Raw genomic sequence first — 23,250 nt, forward strand, 5'->3', positions numbered from 1 at the left:
GTGGCTAAAGTGAAAGAAAGAAATGATGAAGTAAAAGGGCGACTTGAGAAGACAAAGTAAAGTATTATAACGATATGTGCAAAGACCTGGAGATAGAAAACCAAAAGGAAAGAACATGCTCAGATTTCTCAGGCTGAAAGAACTGAAGAAAAAATGCAAGCCTTGAGTTGCAATAGTGAAGGATTCTACAGGCAAAATATTAAATGACATAGGAAGCATCAAAAGTAGTTGGAAGGAATACACAGTCACTACACCAAAAAGAATTGTTCCATGTTCAATCATTTCAGGAGGCAGCATATGATTAGGAACCAACAGTACTGAAGGAAGAAGTCCAAGCTGCACTGAAGGCATTGGCGAAAAATAAGGCTCCAGGAATTGACGGAATATCAACTGAGATGTTTCAACAAACAGATGCAGTGCTGGAAGTACTCACTCGTCTATGCCAAGAAATTTGGAAGACAGCTACCTGGCCAACCGACTGGAAGACATCCATATTTATGCCTATTCCGAAGAAAGATGATTCAACCAAATGTGGAAAATATCAAATAATATCATTAATATCACAAGCTAGTAAAATTTTGCTGAAGATCTTTCAAAAGTGGCTGCAGCAGCTTATCGACAGGGAACTGTCAGAAATTCAAGCCAGATTGAGACGAGGACATGGAGCCAGGGATATCATTGCTGATGTCAGATGGATACTGGCTGAAAGCAGAGAATACCAGAAAGGCCTCTACCTGTGTTTTATTGACTATGCAAAGACATTTGACTATGTGGACCATAACAAATATGGATAACATTGTGAAGAATGGGAATTCCAGTACACTTAATTGTGCTCATGAGGAACCTTTACACAGATGAAGAGGTAGTTGTTCGAACAGAACAAGGGGATACTGAATGGTTTAAAGTCAAGAAAGGTACACGTCAGGGCTGTATCATTTCACCAGACTTATTCAATCTGTATGCTGAACAAATAACCCGAGAAGCTGGACTATATGAATTAGAAGGCAGCATCAGGATTAGAGGAAGACTCATTAACAACCTGCTATATGCAGATGATACAACCTTGCTTGCTGAAAGTGAAGAGGACTTGAAGTATTTACTGACGAAGATCAAAGACCACAGCCTTCAGCATGGATTACACCTCAACACAAAGAGAACAAAAATCCTCACAACTGGACCAATAAGCCACATCATGATAAACAGAGTAAAGACTGACGTTGTCAAGGATTTCATTTTACTTGGATCCACAATCAACACCCATGGACACAGCAGTCGAGAAATCAAAAGATGCGTTGCACTGGGCAAATCTGCTTCAAAAGTCTCTAAAGTGTTAAAAAGCAAAGATGTCACCTTGAAGACTAAAGTGTGTCTGACCCAAGCTATGGTGTTTTTAATCACCTCATATGCATGTGAAAGCTGGACAATGAATAAGGAAGACTGAAAAAGAATTGATGCCTTTGAATTGTGGTGTTGGTGGAGAATATTGAAAATTGAATATATTGGACTGCCAAAAGAAGGAACAAATCTGTCTTGGAAGAAGTACAATCAGAATGCTCCTTGGAAGCAAGAAAGGTGAGACTTTGTTTCTCATACTTTGGACATGTTATCAGGAGAAACCAGCCTCTGTAGAAGAACATCGTGCGTGGTAAAGTGGAAGATCCTCAACAAGACGGATTGACACAGTTGCTGGAACAATGGGCTCAAGCATAACAATGATTGTGAGGATGGCACAAGACTGGGCAGTGTTTTGTCCTGTTGTACATAGGGTTGCTATGAGTCGGAACCTACTCAATGGCACCAGTTTAGATGAGGTGGGAGTGGTGATGGGGAGCTCTTGAACTCACAGGGAATTTTAATTCTCTAACTAGCCCTTCCTCAAAACAAGCTAGGCTTGCTGTTCAATTAATAAAATTTATTTCCCCTTGGAATTATGTTGAGAATCGGTTGTCAGTAAACCTGTGGAGGAGCCTAGGGGTCCCCCAGGTGACAGAAGGGCTCGGGAGTAGTGCATCTCCCCTTGGAACTCATGGATTCCATGTCCTTCTGAATACTAACGTGGGCTGCTGGGTGTATCCTTGTTTCTCTAATAGTGGGGATACTTCTGTCTTAACTTTATTGAGGAAAACAGAAGTGATGTTACAGTCACATTTTCATAACGCAAGGAGATAGAATTATTCTTTTCTGAAAACTAGTAAAAAAGCAAGAGGACAATGCATAACATGGTAAACAGTTGTTATCTCTGTAGTTGTGTGCCATTGAGTTGATTTTGATTCATGGTGACCCTACATGACAGAGTAGAACTGCCCCATAGGGTTTTCTAGGCTGTAATCTTTATGGGAGCAGATTGCCAGGTCTCTCTCCCTTGGAGCTGCTCAGTTGGTTCGAACTGCCAACTTTCATTTAGCAGCCGAGTGCTTAACTTGTGCCACCAGGGATCTTTTTGGTATTTCTAGGTAATACAATTATGGATGATTTTTATTCTTCGTGTTTTTCTCTGTCTTCTAAATTTTCTGTAATGAATATATATAACTTTCAGAAACAGAAAAATATCATTATGTAAATATATATCTCTGCCATATTTTTTTTTTTTGCAGATAATATGCTCACTTAAATAACGTACCCACACGTACAAAGTGTGGAAATGAAGTTAAATAAAACAGTCTGGTATAGCATGCCCATGCATGTACCACACAGGTCTCATGATATTTCCATAAGCGAATTTCTGCCTCATTCACCCTTCCTTCCATATTACAGGTAGATCATATTATTCTGTTCTTTTTCTTTCACTCTGTTCATTTTTTTTTAATCTCCTGCTTGTATGTATAAAAATAGTTCAAAAATGCTACTTTTGATTATAATTGTATAATAAAGGTGTAAGCCATTGTCAAGAAGTCATGGATCAAAATTGGTAGTAACCTGGTAATCAGAAAGTAAACAATTGAAACAGGGCATTTGTTTCTATTAATTTAAGTTGATAATCCTACCTTAAGTGATGTTTCCATGTGATCAGAAATAAAAATTGAAGTCAGCAACATGTAAAAAAAAAATTGGCATAACATGCTTAAGAAAATAATGCATGGGGAGCTGTGAGGTTGGCAAAAAAGTGTATAATGCATGCGCTATTTGTGTAAAAACACAGTATATATATGTATAGTATATGTACATATGTGTGGGTATGTATATATGCGTATATACATATATATATATATCCCCCACTTCCGAGCTCATTCAGGTTGTTGCCAAACTTTATTTTCTGTGTCTGTAGAACTCATGGTAGCTTATTTCTTCAAGGTCAGCAGAAGAGTTTCTAAAATGGAGTATTATATACATATATAACTTGGTGATCTAACCAGCTTCTTGATCATATATGTAGATAGGTAGACAGACAGATAGATAGAAAAGTAGATAGGTAGATAGATATATAAACCAAAAAAAAAAAAAAACAACCAAACCCTTTGCCATTGAGTTGATTCTGACTCATAGCAACCCTAAAGGACAGAGTAGAACTGCCCCATAGGGTTTCCAAGGAGTGGCTGGTGGATTTGAATTGCCAACCTTTTGGCTAGCCGTCAAGTTCTTAACCACTGTACCACCAGGGCCCCTCTCTGTATAAATGAAGTTATATTTATATATGTGTGTGTGTATATATACACACACACACACATATATAAAACTTCATATATAGATACAGATATCTATGTATCTATAAACCAAAAAAAAACCAAACACAGTACCTTTGAGTCGATTCTGACTCATAGCAACCCTGTAGGACAGAGTAGAACTGCCGCATAGAGTTTCCAAAGAGCGCCTGGAGGATTCAAACTGCCAACCCTTTGGTTAGCAGCCATAGCACTTAACCACTACACCACCAGGGTTTCCTATTTTTTGGTTTTTTATGTATCTATATCTATACATAAATGGAGAAAAGATTGAAGTTGTCAAGGATTTCATTTTACTTGGATCCACGATCAACACCCATGGAAGCAGCAATCAAGAAATCAAAAGATGCATTGGACTGGGCAAATCTGCTTCAAGAGACCTCTTTAAAGTGTTGAAAAGCAAAGATGTCACTTTGAAAACTAGAGTGCGCCTGACCCAAGCCACCTGACAGGCATGTGAAAGCTTGACGATGAATAAGGAAGACTGAAGAAGAATTGACTCCTTTGAATTATGGTGTTGGGAAAGAGTATTGAACATACCATGGACTGCCAGAAGAAAAAACAAATCTGTCTTGGAAGAAATCAGCCAGAATGCTCCTTAGAAGCTAGGATGGCAAGACTATGTCTCACATACTTTGGACAAGTTATCAGGCGGGACCATTCCCTGGAAGAAGGACATCGTGTTTGGTAAGGTAGAGGGTCAGTGAAAAACAGAAAGACCCTCAATGAGATGGATTAACACAGTGGCTGCAACAGCAGGCTCAAGCATAACAACGATTGTGAGGGTGGCACAGGGCTGGGCACTGTTTTGTTCCGTTGTGCATAGGTCACTATGAGTTGGAACTGACTTGACAGCACTTAACAACAACATATCTATGTATCTTTATCTCTTTCTATCTATCTACATATATTATCAAGAGGCTGGTTAGATCACCAGGTCCTTCTTCCTCAGCTGTCTTAGTCTGGAAGCCCCGTTGAACCTGTCTGTCATGGGTGATCTGCTCATATATGAAATATTGGTGGCTTAGCTACCTGCATCATAATAACATGCAAGTCACTACAGTATGACAAACTGACAAACAGATGACAAGGGCATATAGTATGTACGGGATTAAAGATAAAAGGGCATGAAAGGCTCTGCATCTTCTGGGGTTTTAAAAGCTTGAGTGGCCATCTAAGATACAACTATTGGTCTCTACTCATCAGGAGCAAAAGAGTGAGAAGGCAACCGAAATCTCAGAGAAGAAAAAAATTTACAAGGTGGACAGCCTACTCAAGCCAAGGCCTCATCTACCCTGAGACCAGAAGAACTGGATGGTGCCCAGCTACCACCACCGAACATTCTGAACAGGGTCACAATATGTCGACCCTGATAGAATGAGAGGAAAATGTAGAACAAAACTCAAATTCTTGAAAAAGATCAGATTAACTGAGCCAGTTGACACCAGAGGACTCCCTGAGACTATCACCCTGAGACACTTTTCAGACCTTGAACTGAAACTAACCTCTAATACCATCTTTTAGCGAAATAGTAGAGTGGCACACAAAATAAAGGATATTACCCATAAGAAAGGTGCTATATTAAAAAACCATCTGTCTGAGACCAAAAGTCAACATTTACTCTAAAGCAAAGATGAGAAGATAAGGGGGCACTGGAAATGGAACAATCAGGACTCAATTAAAGAGAATGTTGACACATTGTGGAAAATGTAATTAATGTCACCGAAAATTTGTGTGGAAACTGTCAAATGAGAACCTAATTTGCTGTGAAACTTTCACCAAAAACGTAATAAAATATTACTTCAACAAAAGGCCACGAGGGGTCTGGTAGTTTTTTAATGTAAGACAGAAATGACTCAAGGACAACCTGTCAGTCAGGGTTCTCCTGAGAAACAGAAGCAACAGGGAATCTCTATATACACGTATTTCTATACGTAAGTATATGTATGTTTGTATACATACATATGTACGTATACGTACTTATATATGTACATATAGACATATATAAATGTAAAACGATTTCTTTTAAGGAATTAGCTAGTGGGAACTGGCAGGTCCATAATTTGTAGGGCAGGCCCGGAGGCTGGAAATTCAGGCAGGAGTTGACACTGAACTCTCGAGATGTAATTTCTTCTCCAAGAAACCTCAGTTTTTGTTCTCAAAGCCTTCAGCTGATTGGATGAGGCCCACCCATATTATCAAAGGTAAACTCCTTTACTTAAAATCAACTGATTATAGATGTTAACCACATCTACAAAATGGCTGCACAGCAATATATAGATTAATGTTTGACTAAATAACTGGCCTTGCTAAGTCGACGCATAAAACCAGCGATCACAGATGGTTACCCAACGCTCTAGGCTGCTTACATCGCAATGAAGCTGGTTATGTAGCATTGATAGTCACTGAATTTCTCAAAATGTTTTTTTTAAAACTAAGAATACTTCTTAAATTTTACTTTTACTTTCTAACAATATAATATAGCTAACATTTATTGAGCACTTACCATATTCAGACTCTATTCAAAGCACTTTATAGGTATTACCTCATTTAATACATTAACAACTCCATGAGATTGGTGCTGTTATTATCCCCATTTTAGAGATAAGGAAATTGGAGGCCCAAAAAGGTTAACCAACTCACCCAAGGTCACACAGCCAGTGAACATCGGAGCCAGATTTCATCTTAAACCCAAAAACCCTTGCCAAGCAGTTGATTCCTGTTCACAGTGAAGAGAGTAGAACTGCCTCATAGGGTTTCCAAGGCTGTAAATCTTTACAGAAGCAAACTGTCACATCTTTCTCCCATGCGGGAGCTGTTGGGTTCGAATCGCGGGCCTTCTGGTTAGCAGCCAAGCATTTTAACCACTGCATCACCAGGGCTCCTGATTTCACCCCAGGCAGTTTGAATACAGGGCTTCCCCTCTTGACTACTACTGCTCACTGTAGGTTTTTGTTTTCAAGTTCTCTTCTTCTCTAACTAATGGCACACTAAAAAGGAATTTGACATTTTTGTATTCCTAAAAGTGCCATGGTGGTTTGTGGTCAGCTTTGAGATCTTTAAAAGCTGCCTGACTGGCCTGTAATTCAAATATATGAGACATTGGTTATTACAGAAATGATGTTTTCTCTTTCTCCTCGTGTTGCTCCTTCTGCTTCCTGTGCCATGATTGTATTTTTATTTTTATTTTTCCCCCACAAAGCAATCTGCTTGAAGCACGTTGTGAAATCACCACTCTGAAAGCCACTTCGGCATTTTACAAGACATGAGTGTCTTTCATTGGCTGTGATATTGGGTTTATTCTTTCTACCATGTTCTTTCAAAGGCTGAATATACTCTTCAAACAAGCTCCCAGCTGCCTTATGTGCACAGATTATGGTTCAAACTGGCTCTCCTAAGGTCTGGTAGGATCACTGAATTCAACTGAGAACTGTTAGCTCACCAAGACACTGGAAAAGCCAATGACAGAGAACAGCTTATAAACAAGATGTAATGCCTTGCTGCAGACTCTCTCTGTCCCTTTAGTGTTGGAAATCTGAAAACTTCTTGAGTTTAGAGGAGGACTTAGTCCCATTTGTGAATCAAATTATAGGCCATCTTTGCTGTTGTTGCTGGGTGCTATTGAGTCAAGTTTTGACTTGTAGTGACCCCATGTGACAGAGTAGAACTGCCCCATAGGATTTTCTAGGTTGCAATCTTTGCAGAAACAGATCACCAGGTCTTTCTCCCCCAGAGCCAGTGGGTGGGTTTGAACTGTCAACCTTTCAGTTAGCAGCCTATTAACTGTTGCACCACCAGGGCCCCTTAAGTTATAGGTAATGAGCCCTAATTTAGACTGTCAGAGGTCCTGTCCAGGTTTACAGAATTAAAAGGTTTTTTTTTTTTTTATATATATATGTAATTTACATGTACCATCCAATTCCAAAGCATTTGAGTGGCTACTTCATAACTAAGCATTGATGAACTAAAGATTTTATATTGAACCTGAAAATAATAGTCTAATCCTCTGTCCTTTTTCCCTAGGAAGCTTTCTTTGATCTTCCTGGTAGGAAGCAATCTCTACTTATTTATGAATAGCCCAAGTGTCAGCCTTTTCTTTGCTTTTGAAGAATCCATTCTTTTGCATATTTGGAAAAAGGGGAATTTTACCATATGCTCATTCCAATGTTATCCAGGGATAGCCAGTCCTTTGACTGTGTGATTGGCACCATCACTCTCCACCGTGCCATGGCTTCTCCTTGCTCTGCTGCCAGTTAGAGAATAGAGTGAGGTGAGCGAGGCACCTAGGGAGTGAAGTTTAAGAAGGCATTTACTTAAGGGGTTGTGTGAGTGCAGGGTTGGTCTGCACCAGCCCTGGCCCCACCTGCAAGCCACAGCCTGGAATTCATGGACAGCAGTCCCTTTGGTGGGGTGGATGGAGTTGGAGGGTGCTCTAGATCAGTTTGGTGGAACTATACTGTCATGGTTAAGAGCACAAACACTGGAGGTGGACATGTCATGGAATCTTCCTGTGCCTGAGTTTCCTTGTTTGTAAAATGAGGAAGATGATAAAAAGAGAGCAGACTTTATTGGGCGGTTGTGAGTTCATATAGGTAAAGCACAAAGAGCAGACCTAGCACGTGATCAGGAGTCAATACCTCATAGCTCTTCTGCTTACTGTTACCTATAGTTCTAGCCTCACACATCTCCACAACATCACACCACAAAGTCGTAGAAATTTATTAAACTTATGAGTTGAGAAAATTAAATGGAATTATAAAAGACAGAGAATATAACAGTCAAGCAAAACCTAATTTTCCCAAGATCCAAGGGTAAGATCCGATTTTCCCAAGATCCAGAAGATAAAGCCCTAGTGGGAGGTGGGCCACTTCCCAACTTTCCTCTCTTTCCCAAGGGTTTTGTCTACTCTTGAGGCACTTCCTTTTTAAGCTTTCTATGTCTTAAACCTCATCCCACCACCCACTTTGCAGGTAACCTGATTTTGTCATCACAGAACTTTTGCCTGTCAATTCATCCTGTTTCCCTAGCTGAGTATTTCCCCAGACTGAGATTTTCAGGCAGAATAACATCCCCAGCTGTCAGCAGGGCTGGGGGTGGGGGGGGTTGGGGAGGTGGGGGGAGGTGCAGTCTATGTCCAGTCTCCTGCAAAGTCTTCCTGCCGGATACTCCTCTATATGGCTGTCCCGCATCTGTCCTCCTCCTCCCCCACCAACCTGTCTTGATTTGCTGTCGGAAGCCACTCCTTCCCTATGTTCAGCCATGAAGTTGGGGAGGGATTGTTCTTTCCCTAGCTCCAGGGATGAACTTAAGCCAATAAGTGTGTTCTGTACCCCTGGCTCTGGTGATTGGTTCAGGTAGAGTTCGGCATAGTCAATAAGAAAAAACATGAGACAAGAGGAGACAGTTGCTGGGACTTCTAGCAATGCCTCCTTCTTTTGCAGAAGTTTCCTGAAGAGGCTTTTTGCCCCGTAAGCTTCCTCCCTCACTGAACTGAATGAAGAAGAATGTAGCCTTGGAGCTGCTGCCCCCATCTCAAAACCAGAAGGGCAGAACCTGCCTGAGGATGGCGGCAACACCAAAGAAACATGAACACACACACACACACACACACACATATACACACACACAGAGAAAGAAATGGGTCTTGGATTCTAGATTAAGCTGTGTCTGAACCTCCCTGGGCTGTTCAGTTCTGTGAGAGATAGATTCTTTACTGTTTAAACCAGCTTGAGTTGTGTTTTCTGTTGCTTACAGCACAAAGTCTCTTTGTCTTCTAAGAGCCCAGCAGAGAGCTGAGGGGCCAAAATCAATCTCCCCTCCTCTCTCCCTTGCCAAATACACTTCTAAAGGGAAAATGTTAATTCTTAGACGTTACAAAGTCACTATCATTTGCAAGAGGGAAGAAAAACATTTTCCCAAATGCCCCATAGTTTGCGGGCAATCTTGCGCACAGAAATGTTAGGCTTTCCATGTTATTAAGCTTAGCAGTACTAGCGCCTTATGCTCACCTGCACCTCCACCTTCAATCTGTGCACTTGAGACCCACCTGGAAAAAGAAATGGACCCATTGCTGAGCCACACAGTTCTTAATAGCTCCTTAAGCTCCGTGAAAACTAGGTTAAAGCTTCGAAATTTTAACTGAAAAGGCCTGATCAGTTTTCCCACAAGGCCGTTTTTCTCCTGTGGCACAAATGATTAAACATTCGATGACTAACTGAAAGGTTGGCTGTTCGAACACACCCAAAGGCGCCTCATGAGAAAGGCTTGGTGATCTGAAAGATGACAGCAATTGAAAAACCCATGGAGTGCAGTTCTACTCTGATACACAAGGGGTCACCATGAGCTGGAATCAACTTCATGGCAACTGGTTTTATCTAGGAAGGCTTGAATAGTTTTGTTTTATTTTTAATACTTCTAGTTATACTTATTTCAGACTTCAAGTTGAAATAGGAGTTAATCACATGGCCTAGAAAATTATGGGTTCTGGTTGATCATATCCCTTTTCATTTGTTAGCCAAATTTCAGCTCTCTGAACACTCAAGGTGAAGAAAGGACATAGGAATTTTCCCTTGACATAGCCTCTGAAATTCTAGTCCTTCCACTGTCTCCAGACCCTGAATTGCTTACTCTTCAGGATGAGGATGCAGTTCAAGGACATCTTTAGTATCCTTGTGGAGCTTCAGGAACAAATGAGAGATTTGAGATAAAAATAATCCTCTGAATGTCATATTTTCACCCTATTGTACTTCAGTTATTTTGATGGAAAGGTTCTCTTTCAGGAAAGGCTTTTGCCTGAATGTTGAGGAAAATGTTGTAAAAAGGGAACACATTTACAGCAACCCAATTTGTAATTTTTTGTATCTTATCTATAAGGAGAGTGATGATGTAATCTGTTGTACAAACCAAGACATCTTTGAGTGTGAAAGGGGGAACATCAGGGCTTCCTCTACTGGTCAAGGTGGAATAACAGGGACTGGATTTAACCTCCATCTTCAGAGTGGTGGGTAAACAACAAAACAAAATATGTGAAATGACAGTTTTCAAGACATTGGACATTAGGTGACAAAGGACAGGAATCCTTGAGAAACGAGAAACAAATGAGGGGGGCCCTATGATTGCCCCAGATTATTGTCTGGGGAGTTTCCAGGCTGCAACCCAGGGAGGGGGACCCCAGGTGGAGCCAGGCCATTTCCCTGAGTTGAGCCTGAGGAGATGCTAAGAGTGTTGGACAAGGCAGCTAGAGTTCACAGGGCAGAGTACTGAAGAAGAAATAACTACACGGAGAGGGAGCTCTGGAGACCTGGAGAAGGTCCTTCTCAAGTACTTAGCTAACTCCTGGTCAGTAAGTGCATGTGACAAAAGTGCCTGAGGCCAGGGAACCAGCCACCTGAAAGGAGTAAAGGGAACCAGGTGGACCAGGAACACCATTGTAGAGAACAGAGGGCACAGGAGACAGCACCAGGACAAAGCCCAAGTCCCTTCCTCTCACCATCACAAGGTTATAGAAGCCTCTTTTCATACAGCCAGGTGTTATCTTGAAGAAGAATGGGGGATGAAAAGAAAATCTGAAGTTTCTTTAAGAGACTGCTTATGGTATTGGATAGAACTGAATTCATTAAATTGGGTTAAATTGTGTTTTGGGTTTTTTTACTCTTGGTATCCAGTGAAGCAAAAATAGAACAGTTATGAAAAATACAGGGTACTTTTTCATTGCCACTTTGTGTCTAATGCATAGATTTGTGCTCCCACTGGACAACTTGCAATAATTCAGTTGTGCCATTATTTTTAATTTGCATAATTGGCTGTGGCTTGGCCCATTTGTGGGAAAAACAAAACAAACCAAAAAACATAAAAACCCTTTTAAGCTACAGGATGAGTCATTACCTGTTTTTGATTTTGATATATGCATGGCCAAACTATGAAATATATATCCTACAGTAACAGATATATATATATGTATATGTACATATGTATATATTTAAGGTTTTGCTTGTCATGTTCTATTTTCCAAGACTCGCCCTCTCCTTTCTCCCCCCAAAGAGAATTATATCACTATACATATTCTACTGTAACAGAGAAGAAGAACAAATGTTACATTTAAATATTTGTTCATTTGCTTTAATCATATCTCAGAAGTGAAAGCCCTTCTTTGCCTTTAACATCAAAGGTTCACAGCAAAAAATGTTGGCTAAATTAATCAGTAGAGAAAAGAATAATTAAACAGGATAGCACTTAAGCAAAAAAGAAAGACATTGTTTAAGAACTAGGTACAAGGAAAAGAGCTCCCTTGGGCAATGCTTTTGGTGTAATTATTTTAAAATTTCTATTAAACACCATGAATCTTGAATATTCAATTTGCCTGTAAGTGTGCCAACTGGTAGAAACTCGCACTAGTAGGCTTTTCAGCTTCCAACACTGGATTCAAAACATTTGATATGAGATGTAGCTGAACTTTTCCAAAGGATTCTATTACTAAATATATATATTTTTAAATCAGTGAACCCAAATCATTGGGAAGTCCAGAATAAATTGCACCAAACTGGCTGGGATTTTTACGTTAAAAGAGCAGTAATTGAATTATATGCATGAAGTTTCCCTCAAACTGTGTAACTGCATGACTATTTAAGAAAAGAAAGGTGCATAGGCTTGGGGCTGCCTACTCTCAGGAGACCGTCCTTGATTTACCCTTATTCATTTTGTTCAGAACTAGATAACAAATCCAAATTTACATACGAAGGCTCTCCCACTCAAGAATTTTGAGAAGTCATCAAAAAACAATCACATTATTTTAATAAGCTTTACACCCAAAACATTCTACTGCCAAACCCAAACTCCTGGACCAATATATAGCTTTATCAAACTTTGTTTTGGTTCTTGGGCAAGGATGATTTCGTTATTTTAAAAAATTGAACACTGCCTACCCAGAAATATCTCACTACTTTGAATGTTTCAAAAAAAAAAAAAGAAAGAAATTTCTTTACTATTTGATTTGGGAACTATTTGCCAGTAAAAGTTCTTTTTGTTGCTATTGTACTGTACAATGAAGAATATAGATCTTACCGTGCTCAGTTCAATTCCTAAGACAAGTTCACAAACTTGTCTTTTGGTTCCTGGGGTGTATCTATGAGGGCAGTGAAAGATATACTTTTTATTTGAAAAAAAAAAAGAAAAAAGCAATAAAGGTTTAGATAGGCCATAATAGGAGATAAAACCAAAAAACCCAAACCCATTGCCTCTGAGTTGATTCCGACTCATAGCAATCCTATAGGACAGAGTAGAACTGCCCCACAGAGTTTCCAAGGAGTGCCTGATAGATTTGAATTGCTGACTTTTTAGTTAGCAACCATAGCTCTTAACCACTACACCACCAGGGTTTCCATATAGGAGATAGGGTTTAGTAATATCTCCTAAAGAGTGCTGGGTACTCAGTGGAAAATTCAAATATTGACTGACGGTAGATAAACCTAAAAAATGTGTGTATCAGTTTGACTGGGCTGTGATTCCTGGTATTGTGTGATTTTCCTATATGTTGTAAATCCTGCCTCTATGATATTAATGAAGGGAATGGGTGGCAGATTTGTTAGTGAGATAGGACTCAATGTATAAGATTGGATTGTGTCTTGAGGCAATCTCTTTTGAGGTACAAAACAGAGAAGCGAGCAGAGAGACAGGGGAACCTCCTACCACCAAGAAAGCAGTGCCAGGAGCAGAGCGCATCCTGTGGACCCGGAGTCCTTGTGTGGAGAAGCTCCTACTCTGGGGAGGATAGATGAGAAGGCCGACACAGAGAATGCCTTCCTCTGGAGCTGATACCCTGAGTCTGGACTTTTAACCTACTTTACTGTGAGAAAATAAATTTCTCTTTGTTAAAGCCATCCACTTGTGGTATTTCTGTTACAGCAGCACTAGATAACTAAGACAGCAAAATACTTAAAGTATAAAAAAGCTGGATGGCAGAGATTCCTGTGATAACTTCGCTCAAAGAACAGTTGTAATTTCATTCCAAACCCAGCTTCTAAGGGACTGGAACTAGCTATTGTTAGTACTCAGAGCCCAATATTAACTTTGAAAATCAAAGGGCCTTAAAATTCTTCAACTGGTTGAAGAGACATTCTACACTCGATTTTTCATATAGAACAGAATATACAGCTTCGAAGAAATTTAGAAAATGGTATAGGGAATAGTAAGAGAACGGACTGGAAATGTGATTTGAGGTGTATAGCAAATGCACGTTTAACACCAAGCTCTGTGGTACAAACTTTATCCTATGAACAAAAGGCTTCTATGGAATATTTTAAATGAGCAGAAGAGAAATGGGATGGGAACAGTATTTTAGGAAGAACAATGGAGTCTTTAGTGGCCCGAAATCCTTCATTCCAGGTTAATTTAGGCATGGGAAGGAATAGGCATACTATAAATCAATCACACTTCCAATCTTCTGTATCATCTGTCCCAGCCCTTCAGAGTCTTCATACCATGCCCAAACATGCAGAATTCATGTCCATGTTCACGTCCTGGAACATGAAGTTCACCCACTTGGAACACACTATGGGTTATTTGAAAATCCTATCATTTCTTTCTTTAACTCTGTTTAAACCTCAGTTCCTCCAAGGAATTTTCCCACCCCCTAAACACAAGAGGTCATTAAAAAGACAGGAAAGAAAGAAAAGACTAAAATGGATGTCAGGAGAGACTCTGAAGCTTGCTCGTGAATGTGGAGTAGCTACAGCAAAAGGAAGAAATGATGAAGTAAAAGAGCTGAACGAAGATTTCAGAGGGCAGCTTTAGAAGACAAAGTAAAGTATTATTACGAAATGTTCAAAGACCTAGAGTTGGAAAACCAAAAGAGAAGAACACGCTCGGCGTTTCTCAAGGTGAAAGAACTGAAGAAAAAATTCAAGCCTCAAATTGCAATACTGAAGGATTCTATGGGGAAAACATTAAATGATGAAGGAAGCATCAAAAGAAGATGGAAGGAATACAGTCACTGTACCAAAAAGAACTGGTTGTCATTCAGCCATTTCAGGAAGTAGCATATGGTCAAGAACCAATGGTACTGAAAGAAGAAGTCCAAGCAGCACTGAAGGCATTGGTGAAAAACAAGGCTTAAGGAATTGACGGAATATCAACTGAGATGTTTCAACAAACGGATGCAGCGCTGGAGGTGCTCACTTGTCTATGCCAAAAAATTCTGAAGACAGCTACCTGGACAACTGACTGGAAGAGATCCGTATTTGTGCCCATTCCAAAAGAAAGGTGATCCAACAAAATGCTGCAATTATCAAACAATATCAGTAACATCACACACAAGTAAAATTATTCTGAAAATCATTCAAAAGTGGTTGCAGTAGTACATTGACAGGGAACTGCCAGAAATTCAAGTCAGATTCAGAAGAGAATGTGGAACAAAGGATATCCTTGCTGATGTCAAATGGATCCTGGGTGAAAGCAGAGAATACCAGAAAGATGGTTGCCTGTGTTTTGTTGACTATACAAAGCCATTTGACTGTGTGGATCATAACAAATTATAGACAACATTGCGAAGAATAGGAATCCCAGAATACGTAATTGTGATAATGTAGAACCTGTACGCAGACCAAGATGCAGCCTTTTGAACAGAACAAGGGGATACTTCGCAGTTTAAAGTCAGGAAAAGCGTGCGTCAGGGCTGTATCCTTTCACCATACCTATTCAATCACTATGCTGAGCAAATAATCCAAAAAACTTGACTATAGGAAAAAGAACGGGGCATCAAGATTGGAGACTCATTAGCAACTTACAATGTGCAAATGACACAACCTTCCTTGCTGAAAGTGAAGAGAACTTGAAGCACTTACTGAGGAATATCGAAGACTACAGCCTTTAGTATGGATAACACCTCAAAATAAAGAAGACAAAAATCCTTACAACTGGACTAATAAGCTACATCATGATATATGGAGAAAAGCTTCAAGTTGTCAAGGACTTCATTTTACTTGGATCCATAATCAACACACATGGATGCAGCAGTTAAGAAATCAAACAGCATATTGCATTGGGCAAATCTACTGTAAAAGACTTCTTTAAAGTGTTAAAAAGCAAAGATGTCACTTTGAAGATTAAGGTGCACCTAACCCAGGCCATGGTGGTTTCAGTCTCTTCACATGCATATGAAAGCTGGACAATGTATAAGGAAGACCAAAAAAAGAACTGATGCCTTTGAATTATGATGTTGGCGAAGAATAATGAATATACCATGGACTTCCAGAAGAATGAACAAATCTGTCTTGGAAGATGTAAAGCTGAAATGCTCCTTGGAAGTGAGGATGGTGAGACCTTGTCTCATGTACTTTGCACACGATATCAGGAGGGACTAGTCCCTGGAGAAGGACATCATGCTTGGTGAAGTAGAGGGTCAGTGAAAAAGAGGAAGACCCTCAACGAAATGGATTGACACAGTGGCCTCAACAATGGGCTCAAGCATAACAATGATTGTGAGGAAGGCGCAGGACCTGGCAGTGTTTTGCTCTGTTTACACAGGGTTGCTAAGAGCTGGAACTGACTTGATGGCGCCTAACAACAACAAACACATACCAAGGAGCCCTGATGGCACAGTGGTTAAAATGCTCAACTGCTAAGCCAAAGGTCAGTGGAGAAAGATGTGGCAGTCTGCTTCTGTAAAGATTTACAGCCTTGGAAACCCTGTGGGGCAGTTCTAGGAGTTCTAGTTTATAAGTTCTACGAGTCGCAATCAGCTCAACAGCAACAGGTTTTTGCTTTTGGAAACACATACCAGAGTTCATGGACAAGGTTGCTAACTGAAAGGCTGGAGGCTCAAGTCCTCTCAGAGGCACCTCAAAAGAAAGTCCTGGCAATCTGCTCCAGAAAAACCAGTCACTGAAAACCCTATGGAGCACAGTTCTACTCTGACACATACAGGGTCACTATGAGTCAGAATCTACTCGATGGCAACCGGTAAACACATACCCACAGTGATTTCTTTCTTCGGAGAACTCCAATAACTGTTAGCTGAGCCATTCCCATAATGTGTGTCACAAACTGCCTTGTAATGTGGTGTTTTGCATATGCGGTGGTTATCCAGCCTCTGAAATCAACTGATTACAGTGTCCTTGAGTGAAGAGAATATGACATACACAAGTTGAACACAGCCGCCTCGCCCCCAACATTAAACCACATTAAAAGCTTGAGCTTGGTATATGCAATAAATATTTATTGGCTGATTCCATTACCCCTCTGCCCCACACATTATGCCAGCTCTTCATTGCAGGCAGGAACAAGAGACAAGAAATTTGATTTCTTTATTACTTTGTATGTTCCCTGCTGACTAAAACAAGGTGGCTTTAATTTTCCCTGAGGAGGATTATGATTTGCCTTGGTGATTTCCTTTTGGGGTCTATCTTTCTCCACCCCTTGAATCTTGATTTGGCCATATGACGTGTTTTGGCCAGTAGGACATTAACAAATATGATGTAAGCAGGGGTTTGACAAGTGCTTGTGCATTGGGGCTTGTTCTCTGTCTTGCGGCTTCTGGGACCCAGCTGCCATATGAAAAAGCCTAGCGTAACCTGCTGTCTTAGTCATCTAGGGATGCTATAACAGAAATACCACAGTTGATGGCTTTAACAAAGAGAAACGTATTCTCTCACCGTCCAGTAGGCTAGAAGTCTGAATTCAGGGCACCGGCTCCAGGGGAAGGCTTTCTCTCTCTCTGTCAGCTCTGGAGCAAGGTCCTTGTTATCAGTCTTTCCTTGGTCTGGGAGCATTTCAGCACAGAAACCTCAGGTCCAAAGGAAGCACTCTGCTCCTGGTGCTGCTTTCTTGGAGGTATGAGGTCCCCACATCTCTCTGCTCGCTTCTCTCTTTTACATCTCAAAAGAGGCTGACTTAAGATGCTATCTAATCTTGTAGACCTCATCAATATAACTGCCACTAATCCATCTTATTGAAATGGAATGGAACGCATAAACATTGATATCCTAGGCTTTAGTGATCTGAAATAGACTGGTATTGGCTGTTTTGAATCGGACAATCATGTAGTCTACTATGCTGGAAATGACAACTTCAAAAAGAACATTTTAAGATCTATCCTGAAGTACAACGCTCTCACTGATAGGCTAATATCCATATGCCTACAAGGAAGACCAGTTAATACAACTATTATTCAAATTTACACACCAACCACTCAGGCCAAAGATGAAGAAATTGAAAATTTTTATCAGCTTCTGCAGTCTGAAATTGATTGAACATGCAATCAGGATGCATTAATAATTACTGGTGATCGGAATGCAAAAGTTGGAAATGAAGAAGGATCGGTAGTTGGAAAATATGGCCTTGGTTATAGAAACAATGCCAGAGATAGAATGATAGAATTTTGCAAGACCAATGATTTCGTCATTGCAAATACCTTTTTTCACCAACATAAATGGCGACTATACACGTGGACCTCGCCAGATGCAACACACAGAAATCAAATTGGCTACATCTGTGGAAAGAGACGATGGAGAAGTTCAATATCATCAGTCAGAACAAGGACAGGGGCCGACTCATATGCAAGTTCCAGTTAAAATTGAAGAAAATCAGAGCAAGTCCATGAGAGCCAAAATACAATATCCCACCTAAATTGAGAGACCATCTCAAGAACAGATTTGGTGCATTGAACACTAATGACCGAAGACCAGACGAGTTGTGGGATGACATCAAAAAATCATACATAAAGAAAACAAGAGGTCGTTGAAAAGACAGGAAAAAAAGAAAAGACCAAGAAGGATGTCAAAGAAGACTCTGAAACTTGCTCTTGAAGGTCGAGCAGCTAAAGCAAAAGGAAGAAACAACGAAGTAAAAGAACTGAACAGAAGATTTCAAAGGGCAGCTTGAGAAGACAAATAAAAGTATTATAAGACATATGCAAAGAGCTGGAGATAGAAAAACAAAAGGGAAGAACATGTTTGGTGTTTCTCAAGCTGAAAGAACTGAAGAAAAAATTCAAACCTTGAGTTGCAATAGTGAGGGATTCTATGGGGAAAATATTAAACAATGCAGGAAGCATCAAAAGAAGATGGAAGGAATATACAGAGTCATTATATCAAAAAGAATTAGACGATGTTCAACCGTTTCAAGAGGTAGCATATGAACAGGAGCCAACGGTAATGAAGAAAGAAGTCCAAGCTGCACTGAAGGCATTGGCAAAAAACAAGGCTCCTGGAAATGACGGAATATCAATTGAGGTGTTTCAACAAACAGATGCAGTGCAGGAGGTGCTCACTCATCTATGCCAAGAAATTTGGAAGACAGCTACCTGGCCAACTAACTGGAAGAGATCCATATTTATGCCTAGTCCCAAGAAAGGTGACCCAATAAAATGCGGAAATTATGAAACAATATCATTAATATCACACAAAAGCAAAATTTTGCTGAAGATCATTAAAAAGCAGCTGTGGCAGTATATCGACAGGAAACTACCAGAAATTCAAGCCGGATTCAGAAGAGAACATGGATCCAGGGATATCATTGCTGATGTCAGATGGATCCTGGCTGAAAGCAGAGAATACCAGAAGGATGTTTACCTGTGTTTTATTGACTATGCAAAGACATTTGACTGCATGGATCATAACAAATTGTGGATAATATTGTGAAGTCTGGGAATTCCAGAACACTTAATTGTGCTCATGAGGAATCTGTACATAGATCAAGAAGCAATTGTTTGGACAGAACAAGGGGATACTGAATGGTTTAAACTCAGGAAAGGTGTGCGTCAGGGTTGTATCTTTTCACCATATCTATTTTTATTCAATCTGTATGCTGAGCAAATAATCTAAGAAGCTGGACTATATGAAGAAGAACGGGGCATCAGGATTAGAGGAAGACTCATTAATAACCTGTGTTATGCAGATGACACAACTTTGCTTGCTGAAAGTGAAGAGGACTTGAAGCACTTACTGATGAAGATCAAAGACCACAGCCCTCAGTATGGATTACACCTCAACATAAAGACAACAAAAATCCTCACAACTGGACCAATGAGCAACATCACGATAAACAGAGAAAAGATTGAAGTTGTCAAGGATTTCAATTTACTTGGATCCACAATCAACACTCATGGAAGCCACAGTCAAAAAATCAAAAGATGCATTGCATTGGGCAAATCTGCTGCAAAGAAACTCTTTAAAGTGTTGAAAAGCAAACATGTCACCTTGAAGACTAAGGTGCGCCTGACCTAAGCCATGGTATTTTCAGTCGCATCATAGGCATGTGAAAGGTGGATGATGAAGAAGAATTGACACCTTTGAATTGTGGTGTTGGTGAAGAATATTGAATATACCATAGACTGCCGGAAGAACAAACAAATCTGTCTTGGAAGAAGTACAACCAGAATGCTCCTTAGAAGCAAGGATGACGAGATTGCATCTTACATACTTTGGGCATGTGGTCAGGAGGGATCAGTCCCTGGAAGTCATCACGCTTGGTCAAGTACAGGGTTAGCAGAAGGGATCCTCAATGAAATGGATTGACACTGGCTGCAACAATGGTCTCAAGCATAGCAATGATTGTGAGGATAGTGCAGGACAGGGCAGTGTTTTGTTCTGTTGTACACAGGGTTGGTGTGAGTCAGAACTGACTCGACGGCACCTAACAACAGCAATCCATTTTATTACATGATAGTGATAAGATTTACAGCACATAGGGAAATCACATCAGATGATAAAATGGTAGACAATCATACAAGGGAATCATGACCTAGCCAAGTTGACAGATATTTTTGGGGGACACAATTCAATCCATGACACATGCTAAACACTGGAGATACTCACTGCCCAACCCAATCTCCAGACATGTAAGTGAGACCATCTAGGACCAGCCAGCTTGGGCAACCCACAGCTGACTGCAGTAGTCCAAGTGAGCCCAGGCAAGTTGGCAGAACTGCTTAGCTGAGTCCAGCCCAAACTGCTGACCTATAGAATCACTAGCTAGTAAATGATTATTTTTAAGTCTCTAAATTTTTTTTTTTTTACATTGTAAAATCAAACTGACTTAGTAAATAATAAAATCAGGATATTAAAGTCTCATTTTCATGGATATTTGACACAAAGCCTACTGTGCTTTAAGGAAGAGTGCATATAACTTCTTTAGGGCATCTTGGATCAGAATTAAATTACTATCACTGGCTGAATCTAAGAAAAGTAAAACAAAACAAAACAAATAAAAAACAACAAAAAGAAAACCATCTTCCTAGCAAGTTCATTAGGTCAAATAAAGTGCTAAATTTCATCACTGAATGGCAGGAACACCTTCTTCCCTTCTGTTATGGATCAGACTGTGTCCCCCAAAAATGTGTATCAATTTGACTAGGCCATGATTCCCAGTGTTGTGTGATTGCCCACCATTTTATCATCTGATGTGATTTTCCTATGTATTATAAATCCTGCCTCTATGTTAATGAGGCAGGATTAGAGGCAGTTATGCTAATGAGGCAGGACTCAATCTAGAAGATTAGGTTGTATTTTGAGTCAATCTCTTTTGAGATATAAAAGAGAGAAGTGAGCAGAGAGATGGTAGGACTTCCTACCACTGAGAACAAAAAGCCAGGAGCATAGCACATCCTCTGGACCTGGGGTCCTTGCACTGAGAAGCCCCTAGTCTGAGGGAAGATTGATGACAAGGACCTTGCTCCAGAGCTGACGGAGAGAGAAAGCCTTCCCCAGGAGCCGGCACCCTGAGTTTAGACTTCTAGCCTCCTAGACTGTGAGAGAATAAACTTCTGTTTGTTAAAGGCATCCGCTTTTGGTATTTTTGTTATAGCAGCACTAGATAACTAAGACACCTTCCTCCCTAGAAGGCAAGATAGAACTAAAGATGGTACATAGCATTTAAGAAAAGGATAAGAAAGGATTGCAACCTCTCAGTCAATTTGATGTGAGTCTTCATAAATACTTCTTGGTTGTTCAAGTGCTTCAGCCCCAGACAGCAACATAAGCAGAGCTAATGTAATCAGGCATAAGCCAGGAGCTTTTCATGGACGATCTTCTAATTCTCTGTGAATCCATAAAGAAAGCACTGCTATGCTTCCCATTTTACAGATGAGGAAACTGGAGTTAAAGTGCTTGAATAACTTGCCCAAGAGAATATTTAACCAGTAAAGTGATAAAGCTGAGATTTAAATCCAAGTAGCCCAAATTCTTAACCAAGAATCTACTTTCTTAACCAAGATGCTATATTAAAAAAAAAAAAAATTATTCAAGAGTTAATTTTGACCCATGATGACCCCACGTGTGTCAGAGTAGGACTGTGCTCCACAGGGTTTTCACTGGCTGATTTTTCAGGAGTAGGTCACCAAGACCTTTCTTCCAAGATGCCTCTGAAGGGACTTAGACCTCCAACTTTTTGGTTAGCACGTTAACCATTTGCAGCATCCTAGGACTACTGCATCTCAACTAAAAGTGAAAACAAAACACCTTGTAAGGACTGTTTTATATTTTAGTATCCTACTTTGGGTAGTGATAAGGGATAGCGTCACTTTTTTTTTTTTTTTTTAACTGCAAATTCTAGGTCTTGAAGCTAAAAAGAAAATGTGTAATCATTAGGCTCTTTTCCCGCAAGGTATCATCATTTTCCACCTCCTACTATTTTAAATCATTCCCCATTGTTTTCAGTCTCCGTGAGTAACATTTTAGCCATAGCAGGGAATGATTAGATCTTTCAGTAATGAAAAAAAAAAAGCCTTGGGAATATCAGAGAGAGGGGTTCCTTCTGTTCTGGAAGAATTATAGCTGGACCCCGAAGCATGTGATTAAGGAGGCTTCCAGATCTTACAAAGCATTAGGGGAATGTGTGTAGGCATCTTTGTTACAGGTGGCTACTTGATGACAGTCCAACACTGCTGTTTATGTGACGGAATACATATTTGAGTCAATTGGAGAGCTCTAGTGTTGCTATGAGTTGGAATTGGCTTGACGGCAATGGGTTTTTTTTTAATTGGGAGAGCTCTATTTAGAGTTATAAAGCAGAGGGGCACTCAATTACTCCCATAAATTGTTTAAACTTTCTGAGCCTCAATTTAGTCTTCTGTAAAATGGGCATCATAGCATAGTTGTGAGATCATGATACATGTATATGAGGAGGCTGCTATAACAGACCATTCATTCATTAGTATTACACTCAATTTTCGTTATGTGAAAAATATGGACAAAGACATTAATCCAACATGGTAAATTTAAAACCTAGGCCTCCAAGCTAATATTCCTGAAAGGCCTCTTTACCATCTGCTCACAGCCAGATTGGAAGGAAATTGACACTTCATCCTGAACAAATTCTCTGTGCCCTTATAGTGTTTCCCTTGCCTCTCTCTCCCTTTCCTTCTACCCTTTCTTTTGAAAGACCTTTCAGCAACTACAGTCATATATCCAGCCATTATTAATATTTTATTACCACAAATAGTGTTCTGTAACTGTCTCCCCATGACCTTTATTTCCCTTTGTTCATAGAAATGTGCTGAAAGATGAGATAATCCCAGGCCTAATGGGTAAAAATATGATGGTTTTCTCAGAAATTGGAATAGAGAACAAGGCTTGGTTAAGCTACTGTCTACATTCAAAAC

Source organism: Loxodonta africana, chromosome 4, assembly GCF_030014295.1.
Source record: "Loxodonta africana isolate mLoxAfr1 chromosome 4, mLoxAfr1.hap2, whole genome shotgun sequence".
Classification (NCBI taxonomy): Eukaryota; Metazoa; Chordata; class Mammalia; order Proboscidea; family Elephantidae; genus Loxodonta; species Loxodonta africana.